This window comes from Delphinapterus leucas, chromosome 3, assembly GCF_059928025.1.
Source record: "Delphinapterus leucas isolate spDelLeu-1000000601 "Yukka" chromosome 3, BTC_Dleu_Yukka2, whole genome shotgun sequence".
NCBI classification, from domain to species: Eukaryota; Metazoa; Chordata; class Mammalia; order Artiodactyla; family Monodontidae; genus Delphinapterus; species Delphinapterus leucas.
Genome location: NC_143131.1, coordinates 155578408 through 155601830, shown reverse-complemented (window position 1 = coordinate 155601830; position 23423 = coordinate 155578408). Strand labels below are relative to the sequence as shown.

The 23423-nt window shown below is 38.7% G+C and overlaps 1 pseudogene; it reads left to right on the top strand.

The window, feature by feature from the left end:
• The window catches only part of LOC149749834 (UDP-N-acetylglucosamine--peptide N-acetylglucosaminyltransferase 110 kDa subunit pseudogene), a 44074-nt pseudogene that overhangs the window by 18966 nt on the left and 1685 nt on the right, over positions 1-23423 (top strand).

Here is a 23423-nt window from a genome sequence, read left to right as displayed (position 1 = left end):
AGAACAGCCTAGGATAGGCTAGCGGTAAGAAGTGAGGGGTTATGGGATTGGGGCATAGCCTCTGTTTCCTCCAATGCAGCTGGAAATTTAAACTGTGGGGCTCCTGCTTGATCCAATCAGCCCAGCTAGTATGTGTTGCCAGGTAGGGTGAATAGACTCAGAAGTACAAGAGCTCATCCTTGGTCCCCTCTGGAAATGAGCAGAGAATACTGTGTCAAGCAGAGGTGATCAGTCCATGGTCTGGAGACTTGGATCTCCTCACATAGTCCTAAAAGTCAGGGTGAGACAAAATGCCAATACAAATTATATTGATGACAGTATCAATGAGGTGACATTGAGTCCTTTGACCCAACGTGTGTCTGCAGTGTGCCATCCATTAGTAAATGGGCAAAGCCATTTGACAGATCTATCTGATACAATGAATGAATCTGACACTCATAGTTTGAAAAACTGAAACTGTATCCATTTGTCAAGAACAGTGGCTACTTGTTCTGCTTTATTCCCCCTGGTAGAACTAGGTGACATTGCAGGCAGTAAGACGTTCGGCATTTCACCCTGGAGTAGCCCCAAAACTGAAGAAGCTGTCTTATCAATAGTTAGCTCCTTGTCACCAAGAATATTAAAGTAGATTTGTATGATTAGCAAATTAAAGAGACTGTAGTGCCTACCACTACTGTATTCACTAAGGCACCCAAGTTATTCTAAAGAAATCCTAATAATACATTAGGACCGTTTTGAATATTTTTATTTGATTAGCCAGAATCTTCTAGTTCTAACATCCATCACCATTTTGACCACTGAAACTTGGCCTTCTTTTCTTACAGCCTAGCCCTGTGGTCTTGGGCTAATCACTAACCTGCTTAGAGATACAATTTTCTTCTCTATGAAATAGAAACAATATTATATGCTTTGAAGGGCTGCAGGAAGATGAGCTGTAATGTTTATCAAGTGCCTAGTAAGTAGCCTGGCCCATAATAAATACTTGGCTAATTGTAGATGTTAGTTTCATTTTTAGTTTTATTTCCAAACATTGCTCTTTACTTTTGGAACTGTAAAATTTGTTTTGAGAGTGGAGGACTTGTTGTTTGGATTCCTCCAACACTCTCTGTATATTCTGTACTTCTATCCCTACATCATTTATCTTAATGGAATAAATGATCTTTGGTCTGGTGATTCCAAGGTGACGAGGAGCTAAGCAGATGTTCAGTATACACCTGGAAGTATGGATTTTCATGCCCAGTGCAAATGTGGGAAAGGCATTATTCCCACATTATAAAGGGGGTAAAGACCTCCAACTTGAGGAGACTCTGGGTTGAGAGATGAGAGATTTACAGGTACTGTGTTTATCCTACAGGGTACCACAGGGGCTTTTATGTTCTGTAGCAAGAATTTGCACCTTATACCCTTGTAGTTAGAAGTAAAGCATACCACATAACTAATACCTAGTAAGCATTAGAGTTAGAATAAATACCATTTATTTAACGTTTCCTTTGTGTTAAGCATTTTACAGTTACAACATATGGATGGATACTATATTGTAATGGTTAAGAGTGTAGTTTTTTGAGCTGGATAATCCTGGATTGGAGTCTCATATTTATTACCTCTTTTTTTTTCTGTTTTATTGAGGTATAATTGACAAAATTGTAAGGTAGTCAAAGAGTATATCATGATGATTTGCTATACATATGCGTTGTAAAAGGATCCTTCCCATCACGTTAATTAATACATCTAACAGCTCATGACACCTTTTTGCTTTTTTTCTTTTTTTGGTGAGAACACTTAAGTTCTATTCTCTCCGAAAATGTTAGTTATACAGTACTGCAGCTGAAAGTTTGTACCCTTTTACCAGTCTTCCCCTCTTTTCCCTACCCACACCCCAGCCCCTGGCAACCAGTTTTCTACTCTGTTTCTATGAGTGTGGCTTTTTTTCTTTTTAGATTCCATATATAAATGATATCATTCGTATTTATCCTGTCTGGCTTATTTCATCAGCATAATGCACTCCTGTTTCATCTATATTGTCACAAATGAAAGGATCTCCTTCATTTTTTTAAGGCTGAATAATATTCCATTACCTCTTAAATGGGTGACTTTTGGTACATTGTTTACACTTTCTAAGCCTCAGGGTTTCTTTTCTTCTGTAAAAAAAAAATATATATATATATATATATATATATATACACAGGTTATTTTCTGATATGTGGAATGTTTGTTGAATAAACAGATAATTAGTTGAGATCATAAATGTGACACTTAGCACTGTATTAACATTTATTAATACTCTCCCTGTTAATTTCTACAATAAATTGTATAATAAGTAACAATAATAATAGTACTACTAGTAGTTTTAGAAAATGCATAGGATGTGCCAGTCATCATATACTGTACTATCCTCCTTCATGTGCACCACAAGTTACATGTGGATATCATCTTCCACATTGTTTCCTTTAAAGAAAATTGAAGCTCAGCAAGATTGAGTAGCTTGCTCCAGATGTGAACTCAGGTCTGAATCACTCCACATATAGGTTCTTAATGACTCCATGTCTTTAATTCCACATCTGCATTTGTTTGTTGTTGTTGTTTTTAACTTTCCAAGCATCTGATGTGAAATTCCTTTCTCTTTGGGGAATTTTCCACTTTGTGGGTCTTGGTGAGAAACAGAGCCTTCCTCTCGTTATACAAGCTGAACATGTCAGATACACTGTTTACTCACATGCTCAGCCTCCCTTACAGATGGAAAACAGTCGGGCGACCTCGGGTTGGCCAACTGCACCCTTCTCTTGGATTTTGAATTACAAATAAATGATGTAAAGAAGCAAGGCCAGCAGTGCTGGGTCAACCTCCTGTTTCCTGTTCCTGCTTGGTAGCAAGGCCAGCTAGGACTTATAACATCACTTTGGCCTGATCCTATAATTGCAATAGCATAGGCTTGGCTTTCGGTTGTTTAGTCTGCTTCTAGTTACTGAGACCTAACCATAAACTTCCAGAAGTTTCCTTTTCTGCTCAAATTAGCTGTATCTGGTTCCTGATGATTACAAATAAGACCTTTCCTGATATACAATGGTGACCTACTTATCCAGGCAGATGTAACATCGTCCTGGCGGGGACAGAGGGCAGGCAAGTTCCTTGAACAGCTGAACAAGAAGAAAAACACCTAAGAAGGAAGAATTGAAGCCAGTTCTGCTTGTGTTATAATTCTACCCGCAGCTGCCTCTGTTTCACAGACCACATGCTAAGGACCGTGTCCCTTCCCCTGTAACAGACGAGCAAAGTAGACCCAGGCCTTCCAACCCAGAGACCAGCTGAGCTGTACCGTGGACAATCTAGGATGTGAAAGACTTCACTCAGTGTCTTTGTCACTTGACATATTGTTCCTCTCTTTGGGAAGTAGCTTCTTTGTGTGACAAGAATATGCTAAACCAACACTTAAGTGGACAGAGGTGAAAGATGCCAAAATTAGCTACAGAAAAAAAGGTGTAAAGACTTGTATTTTCTGTTATTTGAAGGTGTTAAGACCCCACATAGAATATGAGTCCTTTAAAGGAAAGTTGTGAATGGCCCAGGGAATGTTGAATTTCCATGTGGCCATATGTTCTTGATCGGTCACGATGATGATGATGGTAGCAGCAGTAGCATTTATCAGTGTTTCCTGGGTGAGAGGCACTTTATCCTAATGACCTTTTATCCCCATGACGACCCTGTGAAGTAGGAAATACTGTTTCAGCATCTTCAGAGTTTTTCTTTCTTCTTTTTTTTTTTTAATCAGGAATTTACCCTAGATCACAGTTGGGTGGTAGAACGACCAGAACTGGACACTAGCCTTTCCTGAATTCCCAGAGTGTGATCTTAGCAGTTGTATTGCCTGATGCAGAGCCATGTAAATGTTGCCAAAGCAATGAAACGTGTACCTATTTCTAAGAGATTCTAACTCAGAAGCTCTGGGGTTTAAGTGCAGAGCAGTTGAGTGTGATTGTCTTTACAGACAGTAGATAACTTAAGAGAAGTTGTTTAAAAGTATATTTGCATATTGCACTACACTCTCATGTCTGTGATTGGTTAGTTATTGAGTAACTAACACAAATCCCAATCCCATCTCTAATCTCATTCATCTCTTGTATATTTGACCTAATTGAGGCAGTATTTTTTTTGTTCTTTCCCACAAACACACATCGAACATCCAAAACATGCTTACCATTTGTGAGCATATTCTCTTAGTTATTTAGGAGTTGAGTAAGAGTGAGAGAGAAGGGCTTCCCTGGTGGCGCAGTGGTTGAGTGTTCTGCCTGCCGATGCAGGGGACGCGGGTTCGTGCCCCAGTCCGGGAAGATCCCACATGCCGCGGAGCGGCTGGGCCCGTGAGCCGTGGCCGCTGAGCTTGCGCGTCCGGAGCCTGTGCTCCGCAACGGGAGAGGCCACAACAGTGAGAGGCCCGCGTACCGCAAAAAAAAAAAAGAGTGAGAGAGAAAAAGACACATAAATATGAAATACGATCATCATTTTTTTAATATCCTTTATGTTGTTAATCCCTCTTAGCATTTACTGCCATTCACTCATTTGTATTATTTGGGGTATAGCAGTTTATTCACACAGCATTTTTACATATGGCTTATCATTTGTATTCTATTTTAATAACACTAATAATTATAGACTATTGACAAACTCATCAGACCCTACATATTCATTTCAAAATCATGAAAATAAGGTGGAAAATGAGGTGTAAAGTGGAACATCTATGTGTACGTTTTCATTGGTGGAATGAGGAGCTACCTGAATATCATTCCTTTAGCTTTTCCTTCAAATGGTGCACTTTTTCCTCCATGCATAGGAGTCACTTCCATTAGGTAAACAGTAGTCTTGAGGGCAAACCTCAGAAGTAGAAACAGGAGAACTTTTCAGTTATGGTAAAATCAAACATATTTTTCTTCAGTAGTGAAAAAAAATTCTTCATGAGAAGTTCAACCACCGTGAGTTCCATGGTGAAAAACTTTCCCCTTATAGATGCAACTTCCCCCAGAATTCTGAGAAATGTCGGTAGTAGAGAGGGGTGTTGCATACACCTGTTTCATTTCCCTCTGACTTTTCCTTCTCCTTTCTCTATTGACATTAAAATCTATAGTGAAAGCACATAGTAAGCAGTCTAGGACAAAATCTAGAATTATTCTTATGTGATCAAATGTACTAAAATAACAAAAGCAAATCTTATTTCTAGCTAATAAAATAGCATTCCTTATATGATGTCATATTATGGTAGAAAAGAAATATATGCGTCTATTTTCTTCTATATTAAAACTGCTAAGGAGTGGGGACCCATGAACTAAATCAATTGTTTTGGGTTCAAGTTGTAGTTTTTAGTAGCCATCCTTCTTAGCAAGTTTTCAGCAGCAAATGTAGTTCGTTTACTGTCACCACTAAATGTGCAATTGTGTAGATTTGTGGAAAAAAGTATTATCAAATACATATACTTTAAAATGATTTGTGTAAATTTATCTATTCATATTATTATTCTCCCCAAGTAAATCAAAATCTATATACTGTGTTTTTCTTCTATAGCTTAAAAGGGGAATGTATGTTGAAACTTATTCAAATATTTATTAGGTGTCTACTAAGTGCCAGGCACTCTACTAGGCAGTAGAGCTGTTGTATTAGAGGTGGAAAATGTCCTTGACCTCCAGAACTGATACTCTTGTAAGAGAAATACTGGGTCAAACTAAGTCAACAGTTTCTTTGCTACAGAGCTTTTTACCAGTCTTGTGAATTATGAGTCTCTGATAAGGAGATGTAGTGGACAACAGATCCCAAATTTATTTGAAATCTTTTCCTTCATGGACTGTCTCATAGGATTTATGACCCACTGAACACACTTGAGAGACACTAGTATTCTGCAGTGGTTAGTTAATTGTTTTCTATTAAACAACTATATACTGAATCCATGATATTATTATCTGGATTTTTTGGAGGATACAATGATGTACATGGCCACTGTGATGATAAGGGGGTCCAGTTTAGTTAAGAAGAGAAACAAACCACAGGAGTTATAACTTAACGTAACAAAAAAATACACACACATATACATATATTTATATGTAAATTACTATTTATATAGTATACAATGTCTTCTGAAGAAGATAGAGTTGTTTGTAACTTGGGATCTCACAGGAGGTTTCACAGAGAAGGTAGACCCTGAGCTGGGCAGAATTTCAGTAAGTTAATTTGGTTCTGACCGTACTATAAAATCAGGTATTTGCACTGGTCAATCTGACCTTGATGGAACAGCATTCCATTTGCAGGGAATAGTGTGATCAAACATGCAGTGGTAGAGATTGCCAGATTGTAATATCCCAGTACCTGGAAAGTGTTGGAACATCTGCTTTCTCCACGGTCTAGAAAAGTGAATCTCAAGTGAAATGCACGTATAATGGAGGCCAGTGCTCTTTGCTTTGTACACTGCTTTAATTCTACAACATACAACAATGTAGTGATCTGTTTCAGATTGTCATTATTCGAGAGGGTTCTTAGTAACAGGAGTGGAAAAGGAAGACCTCCCTTCCTGTGCTTCTGCCCTATGCTCTTAAGCCAGAAAAGGTACCAACATCACTGACGTGACCTTGTCTCAGGTATCTATCAGGATCTACTAGAATCATTCTAGTGAAAGGTAACTAGACGTCCAAAGGACTTAAAAGATACACTATAACCTCTGTATACTTTATATACCTGGTGAAACAAAAATGTCACCTGAGTGGTCCCCTTCCCTAGAAATACCAGTATGTTTTTCCAGTGCATGGCAGAACTTTGCAGGTAAAACTGGGATAAAGGTGAAGAACAGTCTTAAAATTCTAGTCCTTGAACAGCACCTAACACACAACAGGTTTTCAATAATCTTAGCAACAGTATTCACAAATAATGACCGTCAGCGTAACTGCTCTTTTGTGCCAAAATACGTTACCATATTCCTTTTTTTCCTTCAGCTTTACAACTTGGGTTCTACTATTGTTTCCATTTTACAGATTAGGAAAGTGAGTCTCAGAGATGCTAAGTCACTTGGGCAAGGTCACAGAGCTTGTAGGAGATAAACCTGCACCCTTACTGTTGGATCCTACCAACCAGACCATAATTTAAGTTCTTCAAAATATACCTCAGAACCTTTGAGTAAATTAATGAATAAATCCTCCTAGTCAGACTGACCAGATCATTATATTAGGTTCAGCTATAAGTGGAGGAAAGTCATAATCATAGTTGGACAGTTAATACAGTAATTTACTTGCTTTGAATTTTCTAAATGATGTTTAGCTGGTAGTTTCATGATGATAACCATCGAATAAAAACAGGCATATTTTGGTGTTTGGAATAAGATCTCGTATTGAGTAAAATACGTATTGATTCCTAGACCTATATGATGTGAGTAACAGATGACATGGAGATGTCGTCTAGAAGTACTCCTGTGCAGTTCATCATGTCAACCCAGCTAATAATTTTAGAATGTTCAGAGTGAATAATATATGCAGCCATAAAGCATATTTCTAATCAATGCAAATAATATTTTTCCTATGCTAAACCCAGAGTTAAGTTATAACACGCATCATAAGATTAATGGGCCATGTTTTCTTCATCACTTTGCTAAATGACTTAGTCTGGAAACCATTCAGAAGGTTGCGAATTGGAGCTGAGCAGTAGTAGTGACACTGTGCCTCTGATGATGAAACTATTTCCACGCCGACCCCTACTGCTCCCTTCTTGGGAAAGAAGGCAACATGTCTCCTAGAAAAAGTCACAGGTTTATAAGCTGGCTTGTATAATACGTTTGGAGGAATAGTGTGTCTTTTAAGCAGAGCCTATCTCGGCATATAAAATAATTTTTACCTACCATTTAATGAAATTAACACTCACTTTGAGGCTCGGTCTTTTGCCATTTGACTCCTGGATCACGTCTATGGATATATTTTTTTCTTGAGACGAAGTGTGAACCCAATATAGTATCCATCATTCAGTCTATCTAGCTGATGTACATCCTCTGAAGCACAAGCTCCCTGAGGCCAGGCACTTTATCTGCTCTATCAGTGTAGCCCTGATGCCTAGTGTCTAGCTTTTGGAGATTCTTAATAAACATTTGTACTGAATAAGGTATGTATATGGTGAGCAAAAGTTGGCTTCCCATTTTACAGTCAAGAGTATCCCACTCATGTTCTGTGAACACTGGATAGCAGAATCTTACTGTTATTTTTCTGTTCCCTTTGCAAGATTCCTGAAAGGGCATTCCTGTCCTTAGAATGTCCATCTCCTCCCATCTTCCTGGAGAATAACTCTTCTTTCTTAAATACTTAGCCCCATTATTGACTCTTTAAGACTGAATGTATTACCTCCTTACAAACAGGAAAATGCAGTGCTTTTTTTTTTTTTTCGACAATTTATCACCAGAAAATTATTCTAACACCTGAAATTCTGGACCTAAAATGCCTGGACTAGTGGTTCTCAAAGTCTGGTACCCAGACCAGCACATCAGCTGCACGTAGGAATTTTTAGAAGTGAAAGTCTTGGGTCCTGCTCCAGACCTGCAGACTCGGACACTCTGGGGGTGGGGCCCACTACCTGTTTCAGGAAGCTCTCTGGGTGATGCCGATGCATACTCAAGTTTGAGAGCCACTGCTTAGACCTAGAGCTTAAGGTTTAGGCTTTGGACAGATCTGAGTCCTGAACACTACTGAGACACTGGAGTGACCATGAGCAAGTTACTTCTGGGAACCTCTTAGCATCTGTGTGCCTTGCTTAGCTAATAGTGATTTTAATTAATTAGAATAATGCACACGGTGTACTCAAGAGAGTAACCAAAGCATACGTTATGTTCCATAAATTCTAGCTGTTTACCATTATCATCAATCAGAGCTTACTGACACATCCTGAAGACATTCTTCTAATAAGTGTAATAATGTGGTTTGTAAAATTAACAGCTTAGAAGAGCATATTACGAAGTTCATCAGACAGGGTCTCAGCAGGAAATCAGGGGTACATCAATAGGGATAAATTGAGCCCAATGTAGAGAATCAAGAGATAGTGTAGTGCCCTGGGTTCAGTAAAAGTGTGGCTGCTTTATAGGAGATGAAAGAGAAAGGAAGCCTTGCTGGAGAGAGAGTCCTCCCCAAAGATGCTGTGATGCCCCACAGAGAAGCACTATACGTTAGTTGGGGGATGCAGCCAACTCCCAGCAATTTGGCAAGAATTAATACCCTAACTTCACTCCCCTCCTTCATTCCCTACAATCTTCTATTGGTACTCTTCATTGGTGAGCCAAACAGAAGCCAGAGCAAGGACACTTACTAAGATAGGCCATGCAAGCCATCCATATAGAGTTGGGTGGAGAAAGGATGTGGAAGGGCAAATAGGACATATTTCGCACAGGTGGTGAGCGAGCTGTAAAATCACTCGCCCTTCTAACATCATTGCCATTGCAGGAGCACGGAGGAGCAAGTGGTTAGTTCTGACTTGGCAGATCCAGGAGACTGTAGGACAGAACTGGTATATGAGTTGGGCTTTAAAGGTAGATTTGAATTTTAATGGAGAGTATGGAGTAAGAAATGGTGAAGAACCAAGGGAAAGGGAGATTCATTGCAAATGGAGAAAAGAAAAGTGGCATAAAGACAAGAAAAGTCAAGACTTACGGAAGAGATAGCAAATACTCTGCGTGTGACTGGAGCAGAGAATGGGTAGACAAAGGCTGGACGTTAAGATGAAGTCATCCTTGAATAACATTAAAGTTTCCTCCTTTAACCTCAATTTCCACCTTCTACTCCCTTCACTAACATTGGAAAATTAAAAGTGAATTTGACTGGGTTGGTGGCAATGGCAGTATGAAGCAAAGAGAGGAGAATAAGAGTAAAAAATTTAGTAGCACCTTGGTGAAGCTGGGTAAATGATGGGTGGTGGTGTCACGTCAAAGCATGGGCAAGTGATTGTGACAAATATAGGCTTATTTCTTGACTATATGACTTCAGTTAAGGTACTTAAGCCCTCTAGGCTGCAGTCTCCCAACCTGTAAAATGGGGATAAAACCTCGCTTCCTCCAAGGTTTCTGTGAGGATCTAATGAGAAATGGAAGTAAGAGTTGAGTCCAGTAATCAGTTTTTAATACATATAAACTAATGTGAGGATAAGGGTAAGAATACTTGCTATCATTTATTGGATACTTATTATGTGTCCAATATTGTGCTAGTCTATTTACATATCTTTTCTCACTTAGCTTTCTTTTATCTGCCTTTCTATAGGCAAGAGATAACTGATGGCTCAGTTGTGAGGAAATGCAGTTGTGAGGAAAATGTCAGAGGGAAAATGTACCAGAAAGTTAATTCCTAATGGATCTGTCAGCCTTAAACAGAGCATGTCTGTGCTAAAATGTGTAAAATATCTGTGCTAAAACTACTCAATTGGGCAAGTTTTGATAAAGTATTAACTTAATGAATAGGCATAAACAGCTTGGAGCTTTTTGGAGGGTATGTGGTAATCTTAGTATTGGTGTGATGACTTTTGAAAGTTCTATGGCGTATAGAAGTCAAAAAGAAGACCCGGAAAGGGGGAGAACTCTCTCTGAAAGTTATTGGGGAAGTCTGGCTAGTAAGACTCCAAAAGGGAGAATCAGTAAGAGGCCAGGTTATTCATAGGCCTTCTAAGAATGTGTCCATGAGAAATATTTACAATGATTGGATGCCGGAATAAAGGAGAACACTGGCTCCATAAATGGTAACTTATTTTACACAAACAGGCTAATGATAAAAATAATGCAAATCTGATGGATTTTTAAGAGTTTCATTGACCAAACTGAGACAAAAGTGCATAACAGCTAGATGCTCATAGTTTTAATCAGTTCCCTTTGGAGTCAAGCAAAGATAGCACCTGAAATGGTAAGGGACGTTTATGCAAGGTCACCAAGATTTTTGGTGGTGCATTTGGGATATAAACCCATTTCCATAAGAATTCTTTCAGAAGTCAACTGTTTGCTTGTCAAAAAGAGCATGAACTTACTTCCAGGAAAAGTTCTTAAGAAAAAATAATTTGAGTAATGAAGAACACTGATGTAACAGTTAATTTAATTTAAGAACCCAGAAATAGAGGTAAAGAGTAAAGCAATTATGGGTTAAGAGTCTGCATAAATTCCCCTGGAAGGGGGATATGGTCAGAGATGGCAATTTGAAAACAGTGAGTCACCAAAAGTAAAAGTTTAAATTACAAGCTGTTTTGGGGGTCTTCAAGAGAGGTTTTATAGATTGAACAACAACAGCAGCAAGGATAAGATATAACGCTGTCATGTAGACTGCAGCCTGAAAAGAAAGCATTGCAGAAAAGCCACATCATCCTGAATTTATATTTCCGTGCATTTGAACAGATTGGAGAGCAGTAAAGTTGTTTTAAGAGCGAGTGATTTAAGTCAGCCAGCTTGTGAATAATACGAGATATTTTTGCATTTACATTAACTTATGTCCATAAACAACGAACTTTAACAATGAACAAAATCCATAATCCTGATAATGCTAAGAAAACTGGAAAGATACCTTTACCTTGAAAAGACAGGATAAAGAAGACAGCATAGAAATTTAGGGAGATTGCAGTTTTGGAAAAATCATATTAACATTTATTAGCTGCTACAGCTTTGAAATGTGATGATTTAAAGAAAGAAGTAGACTGTTGATTTCTAAAAGGTAATGTGTTGGCTGAAAGAGAAGAGAATCTTGTTGAGACCTAAAGTGTTCTTTTAAGGATATATTTCAATGTCATTTCAAAAAATAAATGCATTTCCCATAACAAAACAGTGAGGTTAATGGAATCATGCAGGTGAAAGCTTTTTGGCCCGAAGGAGTTCCACCCTTTGGAACAAAGTTTTATTGTTGAACACACCATGACCCAGGCCTGTGAGTGCCAGCACAGTGGCTGTTTTTACAAGATCTGGTACAATATTCACAGTGGTTCTGGCCTTAGCACTAGGCAAGGATCATTCTTTTTGTATCTTCCTGATTGCTTCCTCTACAGAAATGGGATAATCCCTCCTCTTCTAAACTGGAAAGTAGTTTCTTCCCTCAGTAAAACTAGTTTCTTCTCCAGGTTGAGCTTTTCCAACTCTTAGAGGTCTAAAATGAATGATAGGAAACATACTATATTTGCATCTATTTTTATTTAAGAGTTATCTAAGGAGATTTATCTAATTAAATAGGAATTTCCTAACAGATGCCAAAATAAACAATCAACAAGTTTTCTTTAAAGATCATATATATTATATAACAAGATCCACCTAAGAGTTAAAATATAAGTAGGTATACAATTCAACTATTTGAAGATCATTTTTCTTCTTACCACTGAAGCAATAAGCAGGTAGTAGTACAATTTGGGGAAAACAATATTTCTGGCTTTTGTTTATTTTAATTTGTGATATTCATGAGATCTTTTGTGAAGCCTTTGGGTATATAGTAAAATGAATGGGTTTTTAACTTTGTATCGACTCGTACTTTTGTAGGTTTTAAATTTTTCTTCTGGCTTTAATTTATGCTATCTCCTTTTACTTCTTCATTTAGAAATAATGTATTTTTCTCAGGATTGCAATCTCAGTGCAGTCCTCTACTTTTCTATTTGTTGGACGTTCTCTTAGACATCTACATTTTTATCTAGTTAGTACCTTTTTAGTTTTTTATACAATTGATAAGAACTCTTTAATCTTATGAATTCTTTATATTTTCTCTTTGGAGACAAGATTTATAGGGATTTCCTTGGGCTTAAACTAGAAAGAAAAACGAATTTGCATATGAAATGTTGAAGGCTTTGTTACAAAGTGGACTAACATTATATGTATGTTTGAAATAAACTGCTTCAACCGGAGCACCTAGCTGTTAACCTCCAGATTAATATCTATCATAAAATATGTGCGTGCTTCCAACACATGGCATTGCCTCCTATTACTGCATGTCCAGGAGAAATTGTTTTGTCTTGTAGCAAAAGACATTAGCTCTTTGCACATTTTTTTTTTTTTTTAATGACAGCTATCCAAAAATCAAGCGTTCCCTTGTATGTGAGGACAGAAAAGGACAATTTTTAGACAGGTCTAATATCCAGTTGTACCTTTCAGTCACTTAGAGAGAAGGCTTAGACCCCTGAAGCCCAAAGTCACAGGTTTTTTAGGATTATGGTGGTATTTACCTCCAGTTTATAGAAAAAAAATGCGTTGTAGAAAATCCAAGTTAAATTAGGACTAAAATCCAAGTTAAATCTAGAGCTAAAGTTTTACTGCCCCAAATACTTGTAAACTCTAGGTTACTGCTCTGTTGTCCATTTCATCAGTTGCAGAATATTCAAGTTAGCCTTTCAGTGCTAACAAGAACATAAAAATGCATTATGTCTAAAAGCAGAACATGATTGCCAAGGCAGATCTGCACATTACCTGAGAGTTTGGGGGGCCACCCAAGCGGCATCTACTTGTTTGCTACTGACCTTCAGTTAGACTTGCTCAAGAATTGTTACAATGTAGTAACATACACCCTTATGTACTCTTGAGTTTATTGAAAACACACAGCAAATGTGCACCCACACACACATACACACCAGCACACACCTACTCTAGAGCCTAGAATTTTAAGAGTCAGAACTTTTTGCTTGCTTCTGGATTAAGATGGACCCTGTATTTCCTCAGCATGCTAATTAGAAACTCTATAAACAATTCAAAACCAGCTTAAAATTCTGTTTTACAAAAAAAAATTGATGTTAAATATTATCCTCATAGAGTTCTACTCTGACTTTTCAAATTGTTTTTTTCTCCCTTCATGGGATAAACAGTTAGGGTTTCTTTTTCTTTGTTTTTGTATCTCTCATTGTAAAAAATTCTATCTTGAAAGCTGATTTATTATTTCTTCCTTAGCATGGATGACATGGAAACAAAGATGATATTTCATCAGTCTTGTTTTTATTTAAGTTGAAAGGTTATATATTTCTACTGTCTACTGCAATACTGCTAAATATTTTTATAGTGCTTGTAAATCTTATGACATTATTTTTTTAGTTTGTATTTAAGGCATTTACTCAAAAGGGACCATATGCCTCAGTTCATGTCACTCTATCATCAGTGTGTATGGTCACTCTATTTTCTAATACTTTTAAGATTGGTTTTGGCCCTGACGTTCCTCTGCCAGATTTATTTCCTTTATTTTCCCCTATATAGCACCATTTGGGCCATTTAATATGTAATCTCCCAACTCACCTTTATAGTTATTTTAAACATATGTATATATTTGAAATACCGAATTGTTTTGTATTTTCTAATTTTTGCAAAAGTAGTATCGACTACAAATCACATCCTATTCTTTTATTTTCTACTTTCATCTCTACACTTCCAGTGTCGAAGGCTGGACAGATCTGCCCACTTTAGTACTCTGGCAATTAAACAGAACCCTCTTCTGGCAGAAGCCTAGTCGAATTTGGGGAATGTGTACAAGGAAAGAGGGCAGTTGCAGGAAGCAATTGAGCATTACCGGCATGCATTACGTCTCAAACCAGATTTCATCGATGGTTATATTAACCTGGAAGCTGCTTTGGTAGCAGCAGGCGACATGGAAGGGGCAGTATAAGCTTACGTCTCTGCTGTTCAGTACAATCCTGATTTGTACTGTGTTCTCAGTGACCTGGGGAACCTGCTCAAAGCCCTGGGTCGCTTGGAAGGAGCCAAGGCATGTTATTTGAAAGCAATGGAGACGCAACCGAACTTTGCAGTAGCTTGGAGTAATCTTGGCTGTGTTTTCAATGCACAAGGGGAGATTTGGCTTGCAATTCATCACTTTGAAAAGGCTGTCACCCTTGACCCCAATTTTCTGGATGCTTATATCAATTTAGGAAATGTCTTGAAAGAGGCACGGATTTTTGACAGAGCTGTGGCAGCTTACCTTTGTGCCCTAAGCTTGAGTCCAAATCATGCAGTGGTACATGCCAACCTGGCTTGTGTACACTGCGAGCAAGGCCTGATAGATCTGGCAATAGACACCTACAGGTGAGCTATTAGATTGCAACCACATTTCCATGATGCTTACTGCAACCTAGCCAACGCTGTGGAAGAGAAGGGCTGTGTTGCCGAAGCAGAAGATTGTTATAATACAGCTCTGCGGCTGTGCCCCACCCATGCAGACTCTCTAGCCAATATCAAAGGAGACCAGGGAAACATTCAAGAGGCAGTTCACTTGTATTGTAAAGCATTAGAAGTCTTCCCAGAGTTTGCTGTTGCCCATTCAAATTTAGCAAGTGTATTGGAGCAGCAGGGAAAACTGCAGGAAGCTCGGATGCATTATAAGGAGGCTGTTCGAATCAGTCCTACCTCTGCTGACGCCTACTGTAATATGGGAAACACTCTAAAGGAGATGCAGGATGTTCAGGGAGCCTTGCAGTGTTATACTCCTGCCATTCAGATTAACCCTGCATTTGCAGATGCCCACAGCAATCTGGCTTCCATTCACAAGGATTTAGGGAATATTCCAGAAGCAATTGCTTCTTATCGCACTGCGATAAGTTGGAGAAGAATAGGTTGCCTTCTGTGCAGCCTCATCATAGTATGCTCTATCCTCTTTCTCATGGCTTCAGGAAGGCTATTGCTGAGAGCCATGGGAACCTCTCCTTGGATGAGATCAGTGTCCTTCGTAAACCACCGTATGAACATCCAAAAGACTTGAAGCTCAGTGATGGTCGACTGCGTGTAGGATACGTGAGTTCTGACTTTGGGAATCATCCTACTTCTCATCTTATGCAGTCTATTCCAGGCACGCACAATCCTGATAAATTTGAGGTCTTCTGTTATGCCCTGAGCCCAGATGATGGCACAAACTTCCGAGCGAAGGTGATGGCAGAAGCCCATCATTTCATTGATCTTTCTCAGATTCCATGCAATGGGAAAGCAGCTGATCGCATCCATCAAGATGGTATACACATCCTTGTAAATATGAATGGTTATACCAGGGGTGCTCGAAATGAACTCTTTGCTCTCAGGCCAGCTCCTATTCAGGCAATGTGGCTGGGCTACCCTGGAACCAGTGGCGTGCTTTTCATGGATTATATCATCACTGATCAGGAAACTTCACCTGCTGAAGTTGCTGAGCAGTATTCTGAGAAACTGGCTTATATGCCCCATACTTTCTTTATTGGTGATCATGCCAATATGTTCCCTCACCTGAAGAAGAAAGCAGTCATCGATTTTAAGTCCAATGGGCACATTTATGACAATCGGATTGTGCTGAATGGCATCGACCTCAAAGCATTTCTTGATAGTCTCCCAGATGTGCAAATTGTCAAGATGAAATGTCCTGAGGGAGGAGACACCGCAGACAGCAGTAATACAGCTCTTAATGTGCCTGTCATTCCTATGAATACTATTGCAGAGGCAGTTATTGAAATGATTAACAGAGGACAAATTCAGATAACAATTAATGGATTCAGTCTTAGCAATGGACTGGCAACTACCCAGATCAACATTAAGGCTGCCACTGGAGAGGAGGTTCCCCGTACCATTATTGTAACCACACGTTCTCAGTACGGGTTACCGGAAGATGCCATTGTGTACTGTAACTTCAATCAGTTATATAAAATTGACCCATCTACTTTGCAGATGTGGGCAAATATTCTGAAGCGTGTTCCCAATAGTGTACTGTGGCTGTTGCGTTTTCCAGCAGTAGGAGAACCTAATATTCAACAGTACGCACAAAATATGGGCCTTCCCCAGAACCGTATCATTTTTTCACCTGTTGCTCCTAAAGAGGAACATGTTCGGCGAGGCCAGCTGGCTGATGTCTGCTTGGACACTCCACTCTGTAATGGACACACCACAGGGATGGATGTCCTTTGGTCAGGGACACCCATGGTGACTATGCCAGGAGAGACTCTTGCTTCCCGAGTTGCAGCTTCCCAGCTCACTTGTTTAGGCTGTCTTGAGCTTATTGCTAAAAATAGTCAAGAATATGAAGACATAGCTGTGAAACTGGGAACTGATCTAGAATACCTGAAGAAAATTCGTGGCAAAGTCTGGAAGCAGAGAACATCTAGCCCTCTGTTCAACACCAGACAATACACAATGGACCTAGAGCGGCTCTATCTACAGATGTGGGAGCATTACGCAGCTGGCAACAAACCTGATCACATGATTAAGCCTGTTGAAGTCACTGAGTCGGCCTAAATAATGACTGTGTGCACAGGAGAATTACCCTGTACCTGAGCCTCAACCTTCTGGGGGAAAGGCAACTACTTTCTCCTTATCTGTACAATACCATGTTGCAGATGGGTGACAGACAATGAGAAGATAGCACAGCCAGACTTGCTTCCTGCATGATCATGATCACGATAGGGAGAGACACAAGAGATGGGAAACTGCTGCTCCACAAGGAGTCTCCATAGAATTTTGCAGCATCCAGGTGTCTGGAAGGTCTGGAAGGTAAGTCTGGAAGGTCTGATCTCCCTTGGTCTTCCATGGGATGGATGGTTAGTGTGGAAGGGAGATAGAGATTGCCCAGCCATTTTGTGATTATCATGGATTGATTGAGTCTTCTGGATTAATATTTTTCTTTATATTTTGGGTATTGGAGCTTTTAAAAATGTTTGGTTTCAGGTATTTTTATTCATGTGAAGTGTATATGATTCTCTTGAGATAAGGTTTTAAGCTAAAATATTCCTTGTTTTAGTTTCTGAACTCTACAGATAAATGGGGACTTTGCTGCTGTAGTCTTTTTATAGGTTTTATAAACCACTTGAGCCTACATCAGTCATTTTAGTTTGTGACATAATGTTTGGAACTATCAGTGCTTTGTTGGTTTATAGATGATGGCTTAAATTCTTTTCCTGGTCTGCTTCCTTCTTCCCTTTCCCCCACTTTAAAAATTCTCCTGTAACTTGGCTAACAAAAAACCAAGTCTGATTCAAAACCTCCCGGAGTGTTTCTCTTAGCTCGAAGGGACTGTCCCTACTTGTTCCCCTCCTTGTTCCATTCCATGGGACATAAATCACCAGGGCCCAGAAATCAGAAAGAATGTAAAATGAGACAAGCAAAGCTGTCTCCCCCCTGCACATGCAGGTTATTTTTGATGCTTCTGGGTTTATGGGTTTTCTCCCAGGGAAGTTAACCTTGAGCCGAGACAGTCTGTAGATAATGTAAACCACCATCTGGCAACCTTCCTTTTTCTAGTCTATATAATCTGCAACTGTAGCAGGAAGGTGTGAGTCTTCCTTTGGTTCCAGAGTGAAATGCGAGTTGGAGTTGGAGTTGGAAAAGAGGCCCACAACCAAGTGTTAGAGAAGGAAATGTGAAGTCATTAGTGAAAAACCAGGTTGAAGTTAAGGTGAAGAGGCATGAGGAAATGGTCAACTGTTACAGTATTACAAAGATCATCAAGAAGCATATCCATGAATGTGGTTTGTATTGCAATCTGCTGAAAAAGAGACAAGTATCCTGGCCTGGCCTTCATGGAGATTATATTTTATTGATTCTGATAATAGATTATTGTTGAAAAGGGCCTCCTATAAATTATAACCATGCAAAGGCAGCAAGATAATTTTTTTCTTTATGTATGTGTTTCTCATTCCTCCTCACTTCTCTCTTAGGGGAAGAGAAAATCACACACAAAAAAATGTCAAGTCTCAGCTATTCCTTTTCAAAATAATTTTTTTCCAAATTCCAGTGGAGGCAATAGGTTAACTGTTAAGATTTGTAAGGCTCAAAAAGCTAGATTTTTTACAAAGTGTACCCAAATTTTATTCTATAACTAATAGCTTTGGAAAGAATGTGTCATGATGCAAAGTTGGAAAAAGCTGGTTTTTCTTCCGTGAATGACTTCAGTGTGTTGGGAGAAGAGGCAGAGAAGAAATCAAAGTAATTAAACATGGGGTGAGTTTTCCTGATAGGGGACTCTAGTGCTTTAAAATAGACTAGATAACCCTAGGGATAAGCTGAGGGTAGAACAGACCAATGCCTCATTTCCAATCTGGTACCCTGGAAGAAAACAGTGTATTTCCTTTGAATTCTTGAGAGGTTTCTCTTCTGCTTTGTTTTGTTTTTGGTTCATTTTGTAATCAACCTTATTAAGGTATCATTTACATACAATAAAATGCAGACATTTTTAGTCAATAGTTCAGTGACTTTTAATTAATGTATACATTTGTATAACTACCACCCCCATAAAGATAGATAACAATTCTAAAACCCTAGAAAGTTTCCTCCTAGGCTTTTGCAAAAGTATCCCCATCTCCCACCCCAAGGCAACCACGGATCTGTTTTTTATCTTTAGAGATGACTTTTGCCCAGTTTAGAATTTCATGTAAGTTGAATAATACAGTAGGTGCCCTTTTGATCTGGCTTCACTTGCTCAGCATATAGTTTTTGAGATTCATTCATGTTGGGATGTTTTAAACCAGGACTTTAGCCTGGGTGGCTGATGTTGTCTGAAGGCACTTATAGGTACATCTGAGTCTCTGGCATTGTCAGTGTCTGTTCTTGGCTCCGTATTTTCAACTTTACTAAGCAGCACAAGGTTGAAGTAAGGAAGATCATTGTCAGTATAATGGAGGTGAAGTGGGTTCTGTTATATAATATTCTCAGCAAAAATTGACCTGCTTGGAATCATTGTGTTGATAACTGACAAGAATACTCTTCTTCCAAAAACCTTGGTACTATAAAACTTCTAAAGGACGCTGTCCTAGGACTCTTTTAGTTTTTATTTTTTGGGAAACATTTCTGGAAAATTCAAATGTTCACAACCTGAAAGAAGCAATTATTCACCTGAAGGCTGACTCTGCTAAAGTTGAGTTGTCCGACCTTTACATGCTGATAGAAGCCAAATAGCCTTGCAAAACAATGCTCTCTTATTGGATATAAGCATATAGATTGTTTAAGATGGACGTGTATATGCAGTAAAGTGAAAAAACAGAGAATCTTTGGGTTTCCCTTGCTGGGTTTTTTTTATTTTTTCATTTAAGTTTCTATAGCGTATGCTAATAATTCAGGGTAACCTCAGGTTAGTTTTAGTTCCACTCTTTACATAAATGTTGAAGTACTCCATACCCACCGTTTTCCTACCTTCCTTCTTTTCTTCCATCTTTCCTTTCTCACTTCTTATAATCCATTATACTTAATCCTGCATTTGCTGAGGTGGCACTTAGTGTAGGAAAATACTGTGAAATTTTGCTGTTCAGAATGCATGTTGACCAAATTCTATATTGAGAAAAGGTCTGAATTTACCCAGAGTAACCCTTTCTCAGCGTCTTTGAATAAAGGCCATAGAAAGTGGGCTCTATATAGTATCCTGACAGGTATGTAGAATTCATAGCAATTGCCCTCAAAGAGCTTACCTATCGTAGATGCATATGAATGCATTTAATGATTGCTTTATTGGCAGCAGTGCCATGATACACGGTCTGTTTGGTTTTATATCATTCTCATTACCTGCTGATTACCACTGTATATATTGCAAATGGAATGGTTTCTATGGCTTGTGAACTTAACGGCCAAATAATATGTAATTTATTGCACACTTTAGTGTAGAAGATGGAGACTCCATAACTTTTCGTGTGTTCTTTGCCCCTTTGGAATGTATTACCCTGAGATCAGGCAAAGTAATAAATTTATTTCAAATGTGCGTGATAGCTAAACATCAGTTAGGAATGGTGGGCAATATTTCTTCTTCCAGCAACATAACAGTGTTTAAAGACTAAGCCATTGAACGTGGAGTTACTGAACATGGGACTCAGTTCACTGGGATCCTTCTTAGAAAAATAAAGCAAAACTTGAATTGGATTTGTGTGGCTTATTCAAGTAGTAACTTATCAGCTACATCTTGAACTTAATTTGTCACAAACATTTGGTATTTTATTAACTCTCTTCCCCTTCTTCCCCCGACTCTCACGAGAATGGATCATGAGTATCTTAAAACATACTAAGTCGTCTTCCATCCCTGTTAATCTAACTACAAGAGCACACTTTCCTTATCCAATGCAACTTACTGTCTTTTAGAGTAGCTGTGCTTTTAATTCTGTACAAAATTACAACCAGCAAAGAGAAACATTTTCAAGGAGCCACCACATTGTAGAGCTTTAGAAAGAAGACTTTAGAATTAAGGGCAAATATATCAATTTATAGCTAAAGCACCTGAGGCCTAAAGTAGGCAGGTTACCATGGAGGTCAGGGAAAGTGGTGGAAGATCAGGTTTCAAGCTGAGGAAGAGTCTAGAGGGACTCAATCTGAGCAGGTCAAAAACTGAAATGAGACCACGAATGTTCTGGGAAGGCTGGCATGTGGCCTCAAGTGTGGGATTCAGACAGGGAGTGGGCCCGGGGGGAACTGAGCTTCTGCAGTAGGCAGAGAAGTCCACCTCCTCTCCGGAAAGTGCCACTGACATCAGGGAGTTGAGGGGAAAGAGCAATGAGTTCCAGTCCACCTGAGAAAGCAGGCCAGTCTGGTTAACTCTGAATTTAGGCTTATTTCAGATACTTCTTGAGAAAGAACTTGGACAAGAGCAAGTCCCACGCAGCCTCTTTTAAATCCATGCCCAGTATTTTCTGGTGGAGTTGCTTAAACCCTCCAAGTGACTCCAGCATTTTAATTTCACTCTGTAAATAATTCCGACAGTTCTATGATTGATTATTTAATGGGCAAATAAGTAGGGTCACAAAAGAGTGTGAATGTATTTTACAGAATGAGGATGGGCGGAGTGGAGCAGTCTGGAACAGCACACCAATAAAAAGGGATCTTGGTAAAGAAGAACGTCTATTAGAAATGGAGAGGAATTCGCAAGGAAATTAGTGCCTGACTCCACGCCCTTCTCTCTGCATGTTTAAAAGCTAGTTTCTAATTTTATTTTCATAGGAGATGTCTCTGTGATGAATTGTCTTTTACCTCCACACTAGTTATCACATGGACATATTGTGAAGTTTGTGTGAGAGAAAGCAAGTATTAGAATTTCTCTTGCAAGCAGCCATAAGCACTGCCTGGAACAGCCTAGGATAGAAGGAGAAGGAAAGGAAGGTGGAAACAAAGGAGAAAGACAGCTGATGATGCTGGAGTCTCTCGCTGGGATTTGTGGTATCTCATTTTGAAACTAAGTACAGAAAGTCAGAACTTGACTGATTGTTTCTTGATCACGGTTTGTTTTCATTTTTGCTTTTTTCGTGCTCTCTCATCAGTTATTCCAGCCAGTGCCATGTCATTTTCAGTTTCAGTAAGTAAGCATGCCTGTCTTGTTTCCATTTGCATTATTCATGCAAACGTTGATTGAACTGATGACCCCGAGTTATCACGGAAACATTAAATACACCAGTGGATACATTTCTTAATTTTAGAAAAAAATTACCGAGTGAAGGTTAAAACAACTCCTCTTCATTTTGTCATTTTAAAAATACTTCTCCTAACATGCAATACCTCATTGCCTAACAATGCCAGATAAATGAAGAATTCCTATGTATTCCTGAATGCAGGCTAGTCTGTATATTTTTTGGCAGGTATGACCGTTAACCGAGGGTAACGGCCTGGTTTGCTGGCCATGTCCTGTCTCCTAGAAAGTTGTACTTTCTGTTTTCTTTCAGTTGGTCCATTGGATATCAGAGGTGAATTTATAAAACTATACTTCCCTTTACACTTACTTTGTTTTGTTTCCCTTGAAGTATAGTTAATTGACAATGTGTTTCAGGTGTACAGCCAAGTGATTCAGATATATATATATTTCTTTTTCAGATCCTTTTCCTTTATAGGTTATTACAAGGTATTGAATATAGTTGCCTGTGCTATACAGCAGGACCTCGTAGTTTATCTACTTTATATATAGTATACCCTTACTTTCTGTGATCCACGCTGGTCAGACCACATAATTATTTTCACTTCTGATATAATTTTTTCCGGTCCAACCTCAAATCTTTGATAAGACGATATTTTAAAATAAGTTTAGCATGTGTGTGCTCTAAATCCAACAGTAGTTATTAGAGATATGATTTTGCACTAGGTATTCCTCCCTTTTTTGTTCTTGGCCAACCAATTGAAAATTAGTTTTTATTTTCTGGTTGATTTGCTAGATGTTTATGACTATAATAAAAGTCTTAAATTTTGTCTCATATCTTAAAACACAATCTGAATTAGCAATGGATATTGTGCCATACATAGGGGCTGTGATATAAATATAGTTTCTAACTTCAAAAACATATAACCTAGAAGGGAACACAGACACATATGCAGCAATTATGGTAACTGCATTTGTTTACTAAGCGAAATAGTACTGAGATGGATAAAGTGCTAGCGAGCCTTGAACAGGCAAATCAGCGGCAAAAATAGATGCGCAGTTCTTTAAAAATCTTTTTAACATTTTTCCAGGTACATGTAGAATATAACTTAGCATAAAAACGGTATGGGTTTGAGGATATGGGGAGGGGGAAGGTTAAGCTGTGACAAAGAGAGT